The following is an 11,018-nucleotide window of genomic DNA, read 5'->3' as shown; positions in this document are numbered from 1 at the left end:
TGAAGGCAGGGCTGTGTCTCCCCCTCAGACTGGGGTTCCCTGAGGGAAGGACTGTATCCCCTCCCTCAAACTGGTGACCTGAGACAAGATGGTTCTTTCCCTCAAACTGAAAGCCCACAGGTTAAGAGCTTCTGGTTTTTTTTTTTTTCAACGTTTATTTATTTTTGGGACAGAGAGAGACAGAGCATGAACGGGGGAGGGGCAGAGAGAGAGGGAGACACAGAATCGGAAACAGGCTCCAGGCTCTGAGCCGTCAGCACAGAGCCCGACGCGGGGCTCGAACTCACGGACCGCGAGATCGTGACCTGGCTGAAGTCGGACGCTTAACCGACTGCGCCACCCAGGCACCCCAAGCTTCTGGTTTTACCTTTTTTTTTTTTCCCCCCAAACCAAATCTTCCCCTCCTTGACTGAGCCTGACCCAACTCCAGGCTCTATTCCCATTCTGCCTGTTTTACCCTAGGTGCGTTGGCCCCCAGGATGACAGCACCCACAGAGATAGAGGCAAGCAGGGATATAACATCCTAGCAATCTGCCAGGTCTTTCCCAACTTCCTCCTGTTTCATCCTCAAATTCTCCCCCAGAATATGGGTCACACCTGGATATTATTCCCCAGAGGAAAGACAGAGCCGTGAGTTTCAGAAAGCCAGAGATTTGTCAGCACAGCAGAGGGTCCCCAGGCCCTCACCCTCTCTGTCCTGTCCACCCACCCAGACCCCACCACCCCTGAAGAAGGCCCCTCCCCCAGTCCCCAGGAAGGGGTTAATGAGTGTTAGGCCTGGTAGGGTGGAGGGAAGTTGGGAAAGCTAGGGAGGGAGCAGTGTTTCTCCATTTGGCCAGAGCTTCGGTTTCCCAATACAGTATTACTGTTGGGCAGAGACAGGCAGCTGGGCAGGCTGAGGATCCCAGTACCTTCTTCTGTGGCATTGGCCAGGGGACCAGACCAGGCCCCTGAGGGCTCTCAGCCGGGAGATGACCTGGTCTCTGGGGAGCATGGGTCTGGGCCCACAGACGCCAGCAGGACGATGGCCGACCAGGAGAGTGAAAGAGAGCCCAGAGAGGGGGTGGCCAGCCAATCTGGCACCCAGGAGGTAGAAAAGTAGCAGACACCCACTTCAGGGTCTCCAACTGCCCCTGCCACCTTCTGTCACAATACCTTCTAAGGTACTGTCTTCCCAACATTTTGTTTTACCATAACCCAAGGGAAAAAATACATCCTACACTGCGACCCCTGAACACATACGAACACACATATTTCAAGAGCTTCAACAAACAATATCTATCCTTACTGCGTGCAAGCCTGTCTGCATTTTTTTAATTCTTTTTTCTTAAATTTATTTATTTTGAAGGGGGGTTGGGAGCACGGGGGAGGGGCAGAGAGAGAAGGAGAGAGAGAGAGAATCCCAAGCAGATTCTGTGCTGTCAACACAGAGCCCAATGTGGGGCTCAGTCTCATGAAACTCGAAATCATGACCTGAGCCGAAATCAAGAGCCAGATGCTTAACGTACTGAGCCACACAGGTGCCCCTCTGTTCTCTTTCAGATTTAAGAAAAAGCATAATACTGGTTGCAAACCACTAAAATGACCTCATGTCCCACCGACAGATCACAGTTTGCAGTTTGGAAAACACTACTCCAAGGTCAGCAGGCTAGATACCTTGCCATTGTACCTGTAGAGACATTGAGGCCCTAAGAGGAACCAGAGCCTGCCCAAGGTCACAGGGCTGCTCTGTGACCTGGCCCCAGCCAGAGCTCAGTAGGCTCCCACAGCAGAATTTCCACTGTAAGCTTCCAGATCCCGGGGATTTCTTGAGACCACTGCCTGAAAAAACAAGGCCGGGGGAGAGGATTACCACTGGCGGACCATCAGAAGAGAGGAGATGGAGGTTTGCTGAGTAACGGGCTCTGCCAGGACTCCCCCAGGCCCCAGCACTCAAGACTATTGAGCCTACAGAAAGGGTCAGGCCTGGGGGTCAGTTTCAGTTCCTCCAGAGAATGGTCCCGATCATGATGGGGAGGAGAAACAGAGGCTTCCAGTCTGATGGGGCCGGGGGGCGGGGGGCCAGGGAGTGGTGACACAAAGCCCCTCCCTCTCAGGGAGCCCCTAGTCTGAGGAGGGAGACACTGCCTCTGCCCTCAGACAGCTCCTGATTTGTTTCACATGGCTTTCTGCAGGCAGAAATTATGGACATCTCCAGAACAGGGACCCAAATGCAGTGTCTACACTGGGAACCTCACTGGCAAAGCCACAAGAAGGATGAGGAGGAAGGAGAGAAACATCAAAGCACCTGAAGGAATCACCTAGGGGGAAGTTTCCAGCCACTCCTTTCAGGTAGCGTTGCCAGACTAAGTACAGGATGCTCAGTTGGATTTGAATTTCAGACAATGAAGATTTAACTGAGCGTCCTGTGTTTTTATTTGCTGTGTCGGGCAACCCCACGTCCAGGACTGACGTGGCATGAAAGGGCCAGGCTGACCAGTAGGACTAACGGACAGCAGGAGAAGCTGAGGTCTCCAGGTACCCGGTACTGTTCGGCGGGGGGGGGGCAGAAACGAGAGTCCCTTAGAACCTTCTCAGCTGCCAGCAGGCAGCTCTCAGACCCGTAAACACCCCCAGCTTGAGTAGCCGCCTCCCCTCCCTCCCTCAGAAGTGTGGCGGGGACACAGAAAGCCAGGAAGAGCCTTTGGAGTGGGCATGTGGTGATGGGCCAGGGAGCAAATTGTTTCCTTCGTTCCTTCTCGGCAGCTGCACCAGGCCGGTTGAGATAAGAGAGTCTTCGGGGAAACTTCCTTTTAGGCACAAACCAACGGCTGGGCCAGGCACACCACCGGCATCTGTGGGCAGTTTCTCTGAAGTCATGGGGCCTGGGGGAGGGTTTTACCAGCATCAAGCTGAGCTCTTCCCCCCCCCCCACCCCGCCCCGCTCATGTCTCTTCTGCCCTCCTTCCTCCCTGCAGCCCCCAACACGCCTCCCTCCCCCACAGTTTGGGCTTTTAGTATGGCTGCTAGAGTTGGGCAGTGCCAAGGGTGTGGCTGAAGCAGCCACAGCCAGAAGGAAAGGGGGTGAGCCCACTGGCCTCACCAGGAAGGCATGCCCTGATGCTCTCATAACCTCTGCGGGCACAAACATCCCCTCTCCCAGGCCCGGGAGCAGAGCTAAGGGCTGGGTCCCAGGCCCTGCTTGTCCCCCGTTACTAAGAGGAAAGGAAAAGCTGTTTCTGTCTTCCCTTGTGGGTTTCTACACGGGCTGTTTCCGCATTCCATACGGACCAAGGGAATAAATCATCTGAAATGCTGAGCCTCGTTGGGTTCTGTAGATGAGCCTCAAGGAAGCAAGCCCAGAAGTTGCACCCCCTTCCTCAGGGAGCACCCGGGCTGATGACGGAGAATCTGTCCCACCCCTTTGGGACCCTGACAGAGCAGTGTGATTCATGTTCATTCTTTCATTCAACAAGTACTATATTTATTGAGCCCCCCCCCTTAAGTGGTAATCACTTTATATTCCCTTATCTAACTTAATCCACATTAACACCTGGGAGAAAGGTAGTATCGTGCCCATTTCACAGGTAGAGACAATGAGGCCCAGAGAGGTCAATCACTTGCCCGGAGTCAGATAGCCAGAAAATGCTACTGATGGGAAAAGCGGAGCCAGGCTCTGTTGGATCCCAATGCTCTCTTCCCACCACCCTGTGCCCAGTCACGATAGTGACAACTGACGACCTTTTCTGGGCACTCACAACATGCCAGTCACTCACCCTTCCCCCAGGGATCACATTTCTCTGATCCTTAGGTGTAATGGTACTGGTTTTTGTTTTTTAATTTTTATTTAATGTTTATTTATTTTTGAGACAGAGCATGAACGGGGGAGGGTCGGAGAGAGAGGAGACACAGAATCCAAAGCAGGCTCCAGGCTCTGAGCTGTCAGCACAGAGCCCGACATGGGGCTCGAACTCACGAACCGCGAGATCATGACCTGGGCCAAAGTCGGAAGCCCAACCGACTGAGCCACCCAGGCGCCCCAAGTCATGGTACCTGTTTAACAGACAACGACTAAGGCTCAAAAAGGTAATTTTGCCCTGTGACACGATTTAGAGGCTGTCAGGGTTGGAGCTATGTTTTAGGTTTGGGTTTTGGACAGCGGGGATGCAGAATTAGCAGCTGGGATTTGAACCCAGACGGTCAGGCCAGGCAGGACCAAAAGTGACCAGGCGTTATCAATTCTGTGGCTGCCAGATAGAAGGTTATTAATATCCATGAGGTGACTATTGCAGAATAGTCAGTCGCTCCCACAGGACAGCTCTGGGTCACAGAATTAGAGCCAGGTCAGCACCCCCCCCCTCCACCCCCCCAGCCCCACAGGGGCTCATCCTGAGAAGACAGATCCCTCAGCTGGGCCTCACAGCCCCTGCCCTGGGAGCCCTTACCCAACCAGGCGGCCGCCCCGTGACTGGGAGGGGTGACCCCTGTCACACTTGCATGTGTGCGAGCCTGTGGATATGCTTGTGTGGAGGAAGACCTGTCTAGCCCTGGGTGAGAGGATGCCTCGAGGGTGTCCTGCCAGCGGAAGGCCTTCCCCCACCGATCCTAGCCTCAGCACGCCCTAAATGCAGGCCCAGCCACCCTCTCCCTTTCTCAAGCCGGATGAAGGGGAGTAAGGGTGGATTCGCTGGGAGGGAAGCCTAAGGGAAGGGAGCAGAGGGAACTAGAGTGGGGATGCAGGTTCCTTTGTCAGAGGCAAAAAGAGCCTCGAACCCTCTCCCTGAATATTTCCCCAGAAGACATCCTCCTGCGGCCTCCTTGGGAAATGGAAGCTTCCAGCTCTGAGAGTCCCAGGGAAAGCCTTCCTCTCCCTGCCCCAATCCCAGAGATCTTTCCCCATACCTGTACCACAAACCCTGTCCCCCAAAGATCCTGGAACAACAGGACTGTAATCTTGGGGTGCTTCTGAGATGGACCTCCGAGAGCCTCCTCCACTGTGGACCCCTCAGATGTAAGCTGGGAACGGTTTGAGAGCAGCTGGCCCGGGCAGCCCTGCCTCAGGCCTCCAGGTTTTCTGCCCAAAGCCCAGCTGTGTAGAGAAGGGTGGACACAGGCATCCTCTTTCAGACTGGAGGCTCTTGGTGTGTTTGGGGGAACACACCCCCAACACAAGAATGGCCTTGTGCTCTGGTCCTGTTCATTGGCTCATTAACTTCTCAAATACTGATGGCATGCCCACCTTGTGCCTGGCCCTGGGTTTGGAGCCACAGGGCATCATCCCTGGCCAGGAGGTCTCTCTCCACACCCTCCCTCCCCTCAGGACAACCCAGCTTCTCCACTCCTGGGCTCTGGGCTGAATCTGCCCTGGCTTGCCTCACTCCTCAGTGAGAGAGGAAGGCCCTAAACTTAACAAAGATTGGTATAAACCCCAGCTATGGGATTTCAGTTTAAAATTTTAAAAGTGAGGAGGGAGAAAAACAACCAAATTATACCAAAGTAGGAACTCAGAGAAGAAAAGGGCATTGACGTGGGGACTAGACATAACAGCATAATTAGAAAGACCGGCTTTGAGCACAACCTTGAGCACTATATTAGCTTTCACACATCAACACCACCTCACAATGCTGGTGTGATTGTCCCCATCTTAGAGAAGAGAAAGTTAAGGCCCAGAGAAGAAATTTAGCCAGTGGCAGACACAGGATTCTAACCTAGATCTGTCCAAAGTCTTGGTGGGGCTCAGGGCAACCCAGATGGGCTCTGCAGAGGCACCAGGCAGGGCCTCACAGACCATCACTCCGTTGCCTCAAGAGACTTCCAGTCCTACGATGATGGCATAGCTGTAAACAGGGTGGGGAACAGGGACACTGTCTCCCTGCAGCCTGAGGAGGTGGTGAATGGGGTTCTCAGACCTCCCCAGCAGAGGAGACAAGCAGGGCCCCAGGAGGAGGACACATGCTGGCTTCTGTCCCACTTGGAGCCAGACCCAGAGGCTGACAGGGGATGTGTGTCAGGGCCCAGGCTGGTGAGCTATGCTCGCCTCTTAACAAGTGGGAAGAGAAGCCTTGCGGGACTGTAAATGTGTGTTGGGAGAAGAGAGAAGGAGAAGGGTGCAGGCCCTGAAAAGAGTTCCTCAGACACGGATACCCGGTGTTTCCAAACATCTACCAGGCCAGATGAAGGCAAGGGAGTGCCTTCTTGAGAGTGGTTTCCATCTTAATCGACAACGAAACGTCTGCTGGAAGGGCTTCTGTCTCCTCCCTGAGACCAGAAGTTCTGTGAGGACAGGGCGCAACCTGAGGGCAAGGGCCATGTCACCCCCTCAGACTGGGAGCTACCTGAGGGCAGTACTTTACTTCTTTCATTAATAGGCTACCCCCCTTCCACCCCGCCACCATCAAAGGCAAATACAACCGGGGCACCGGGATGGCTCAGTCGGTTGAGTGTCCAACTCTTGATTTTACCTCAGGTCATGATCTCACAGTCTCGTGAGTTTGAGCCCGGGTCTGGTTCTGCACTGACAGCACGGAGCCTGCTTGGGATTCTCTCTCTCTCTCTCTCTCTCTCTCTCTCCCTGCACCTCCCCCATTTGTGCTCTCCCTCCCTCCCTTCCTCTCTCTCTGTCTCAAAATAAATAAATAAACTTTCAAAAAAAAAAAAGGCAAAAATGACCTTTTAAAATCTGTTTCAGATCTCAGCCCTCTTGTCCTGAGGAGACCCAGGCCCCACCCTCCTTCCATAGGCTCCTAGGCCTGATGGTTCCTTTGCCGTTGAACAACTGCTCCCCGCCGTTCGAGCTCTTCCCCCTTCCGATTGGCTTCCATCCCTTCCTCTGCAGATGCTCAGCCAGGTCCTATCTTTGCCTTGCATTTTCCCTTTCCAGGCAGATTATAAATATTATAAATATTTACTGATTCCTTCCCTCCCCTCCCCTATTTCCCGAGTCCTGATGGATGATGTCCCGTGGATGTGGCTGAGTTGTCTCTCTCCCAACAATTCTGAGTCCAGCCCTGCAGGGCCTCTCAAGGATCACCTCCTCCACCCCCCATCTCTAGGCTGGTGTTATGCTAAAGCCACCCCTAGTGAAAGAGAGGTCATTCTATACCAGGCACAGCACATATGCCTGGTATTCCATAAATGCTTGAGGATGGGAGGGAGAAAGGAGGGAAGGGAAGGAAAAGATGCCACAGGTTTTTCCTTCAAATTCCTCATGCTTCTCTCTCAGCCTGTTCTTATCCTCTAGCCTCTCCCCTCATGCTGTAGATGAGGCCCACTTTCTCCCGGTGAGATCTCATTAGAACTGACTTGCTCTCCTCACCCCCAAAATTGGACAATACTTTGTCCTGCCTGGGGCAGCACTTGTCCTGACTCTTCCCACCAGGCTTCCTACCAGGGCAGACCCCTGGTCTCTGATTCTGTTATATCTACATCCCTCCTTTCTTGAACCTCGCTCTACCCCCTGAGACCATCACACATACCAATAAAACCCTATGGATAGGAACGGACAAAGGTCCAAGCACTAGGATGTGATGGTTTAGTTGGATGATTTATAATCGCTAGGTAACACCCATCCCAAAACTTCACAGCTTGAAACAGCAACAGTCCATGTATTTGTTCACAACTGTGTACATTTGGGCAACAGATGGTTGTTGGCAAGAGCAGCTCCCTTAAGCCTAGAGAGTCCAAAATGACCTCGCTCATATGTCTGGTGCCTCAACCTGGGGTGGTTGGAATAGCTGGGAAGCATTCCTGCCTCAGCCTCTCTCTGTCTCTCTGCATGGCCTTTCTCTCCAACATGGTAGTTGGGCTTCCTTACAACATGGCGGCTGCCTTCCAAGAGGACAAAATGGAAACTGTAATGTCCCTGAAAGTCTAGGGCTAAAAGTCCAAGAACAGCTCTTTCGGCACATCCTCCTAGTCAAAGCAAGTCATACAGCCAGCCCAGATTCAAAGGAGGAAAACAGACTCTACTTCTTGATGGGAGGAGCGACACGTGTGCACAGGGATGGGAAGAACAGTTGGCAGCCATGTTTGCACACAGGCCACCAAAATGGTCTTAACATGAAACTGATGCAGAATCACCAAGGTCTGTATAAATCTACCCAGCTTCCTTGCAGGAGGGAAGTGGATATGTCCAGGGAAAAAAGTGGTCAGGCCAGAGGGGAGGGTGTGAATCCCGAGGGGGAGATGAGCAGGGATAGCTTGGCACTGGGCCTTCCTCTGGGGTGGGGGATGAGCAGGTCTTATACAACCGGGGGATGCAGTATTTTCATTTTAGCCTTCTTTTCCCCATAGTCTATTTAAAGACTGCTTCTCTCCTCCAAGTCTGCATGTTGCAATTTCTTTCGTGCTTAGGTTTCGGATCTTCCAATGACAAGCCCCAGCCCCTAGAGACATATCTTGCCTTGCCTTGCCTTACCACACTTGGGGAACTCTGGATTTCAGCCTGGGTTTGGCCACCACCACATCCTCCCCCTGTCCCACTTTTCTTCTGGCTGTTTGTATTCAGTCTAGACGATTCATTTTTATTTGTTGATGCTCTGCCTTAGCCTGGGGCAACCATGGTGTGGTGGAAAGAGCACTAGAATTGGAGTCAGGAAAGCTGGTTTAAATTCTGGCTTGACCATTTACTGGCTGTGCATAAATTCGGGCATGTTATTTACCTTCTCTGAGCCTCCTGCTTCCCATCTGCCAAGCAGAAATAATGAGCCCCATCTCCAGGGTGGCTAAAAGGAGGAAACAGTGCCTGGCATTGACCAACAGGCCTCTGACCCTAATCCCTACCACCTACTCTGAGTCCCCTCTTTGCCCAGCCCTGTTCACATCTCTACCTGTCAGCCCCTCCACCAACCACCCCCACCATTGCTGGCCTCACTCACCTCCACAGCCTTGGTATGAAACCCTCAGTCACCAGGCCTCAGTTTTGCAGTCACTTGAAAAACGTGAACTGAGGATGAATTATGTTCCAGGCACTGTTCTAGGTGCTGGAGGTACAATGATGAACAAAACAGACAAAAGTCTCTGCCCTCGAGTGGCCTGCATTCCAGTGGGAGTGGCGGGGGGGTCAGGGGGGAGGCAGACAAAAGAGAAAGGAAATTTTAGAGCCACGTGGTCCAAAATGGTAGCCACTAGCCACATGTGTATATTGAGCCCTTGAAATGTGGCTGTTCCCAACTGCGGTGTGTGATAAGAACAAAATACACAGCAGATTCAGAGATTTTGTACCACACAAAAGTGAAATCTCTCCTTAATAATTTTTATATTGATTAAATGTTGGAATGGTATTTTTAGATATGTTGGGGTTAAGTAAAATATATTATTAAAGTTAATTTCTCCCGGGGGTGCCTGTGGCTCAGTCAGTTGAGTGTCTGACTCTTGATTTCGGCTCAGGACGTGACCTCGTGGGTTCGAGCCCCACATCGGGCTCTAAGCTGCCAGTGCAGAGCCTGCTTAGTATTCTCTCTGCCCCTCCCCTGCTCTCGCTCTCTCTCTCTCTCTCTCTCTCTCTCTCTCAAAAAATAAATGCCCTAAAAAAAAGCGTTTTTTTTTAATTAATTTCACCTGTTTCTTTTTAACTTTTTAAATCTGGCTCCTAGAAAATTTCAAATTACACATGTGGCTCACGTTACAGTTCTACTAGACCTCTCAGTTCTAGAGTAAGCGAGAAGATGGCACACGCTGTAAGAAAAAAGAAGGGATGGTGAAAAGGAGCATCCAAGTGCAGAGTGAGGAAGGGGTGTTGGTTGTAAACGCGGTGGTCAAGGTAGCCTCACTGAAAAGGTAACAAGACTGAAAGTAAGAGAGCCACACGTTGCCCCATCTAGGAGAAGAGTGCTCCAAGAAAAGGGGACAGCCTGTGCAAAGGCCCTGAGGTGGGAGAGCGCCTGCAGTCTGAGGAACAGAGAGGCCAGTGTAGTTGAGCTGAGTGACCAAGGCAGATCAGAAGTCATAGAGGCAGGGAGGTAGAGGCTGCCCGGAGAGTACAGGGTCTTTTCAGGCTGTTGTGTAAACTTTTGTTTTTTCCTCTGAGTAAAATAGAGTCTCTGCAGAGTTTTGAGCCAAATGGTGACATGATTTGGCTCACAGTTTAACAGGCTCACTTTGGCTGTTGTGTGAGAATCAACTTAAGGGGGGGGCGGTGGCGAGAGGAGAATTGGGAGGCCAGTTTAGAAGGCTCCAGCAAATATTCACTTGGGATGACAAGAGCCTCTATCTCACGGGGCTATGGTGTGGATTCTGTGTTAACCAATGGAAAAGCCGGCAGGTGTGATGCGTGGCTGCTAGATCAAAAGCTCTGTGGGTCAGGGGCCTTGCCTTCTGTCTTCCTCACAATGTAGCCAGGAGAGGCAGAAGTCACCACCACCCCCTCAGCACCTCCCCCTGGAGGGGTGCAACAGCCTCCTTTGGGCCTCCCTGCCTCCTGACCCACTGCTGGGGTGCTCCTTTTAAAACCCCTCAAATGCTGCTCATCCCCGACAGGCCAGAGCCTCTTGGCATTGCAGACTCCCTGTAAGCTAACCCTGCCCCTCTCCTGTCAATATCCCTCACCCCTATGCACCTGAGTCCCCTCTCATACCTTTGCTCATACCATCCCTTCCGCCTGGACCATCTACTTCAACCTCCCCCCCTCCCTGTTCTGTCTTCTCCTGCCCATTCTTTATGGGGCTACCAAGAGGTCAGGTCAAGAGAAGACCCCAGATTCAGCCAAGCTGGATCAGATGCCCGCTCACGTCTTATGTATCTTTCTACCGACAGATTTATAGACTGTTTCTGTGACTCCTCGCCCACCCACCCTCACCAGATCGTTGAGGAGCAGAATCATCTTATTTATAACAGCATCCGTGCCCCTAGCGTGGTAGCTGGCCCAGTAAATACGATTTGAAGGAATAAAAGAGAGGCAGGAGGAAATGGATTTGGTAGCATTGCTCATAAATGCCAAAGACCCAGACAGCTTCTGCCCTGGCCAGGACCGCAGGAGAGAAGGGCCTATGCAGCAAGACGGGGTGGGGAGTCCTCTCAGGAACAACCAGGGCTGTGAGTCC

This window comes from Lynx canadensis, chromosome B2, assembly GCF_007474595.2.
Source record: "Lynx canadensis isolate LIC74 chromosome B2, mLynCan4.pri.v2, whole genome shotgun sequence".
Lineage (NCBI taxonomy): Eukaryota > Metazoa > Chordata > Mammalia > Carnivora > Felidae > Lynx > Lynx canadensis.
The sequence above is the reverse complement of the archived record's forward strand: the minus strand, read 5'-3'. Positions refer to the sequence as shown.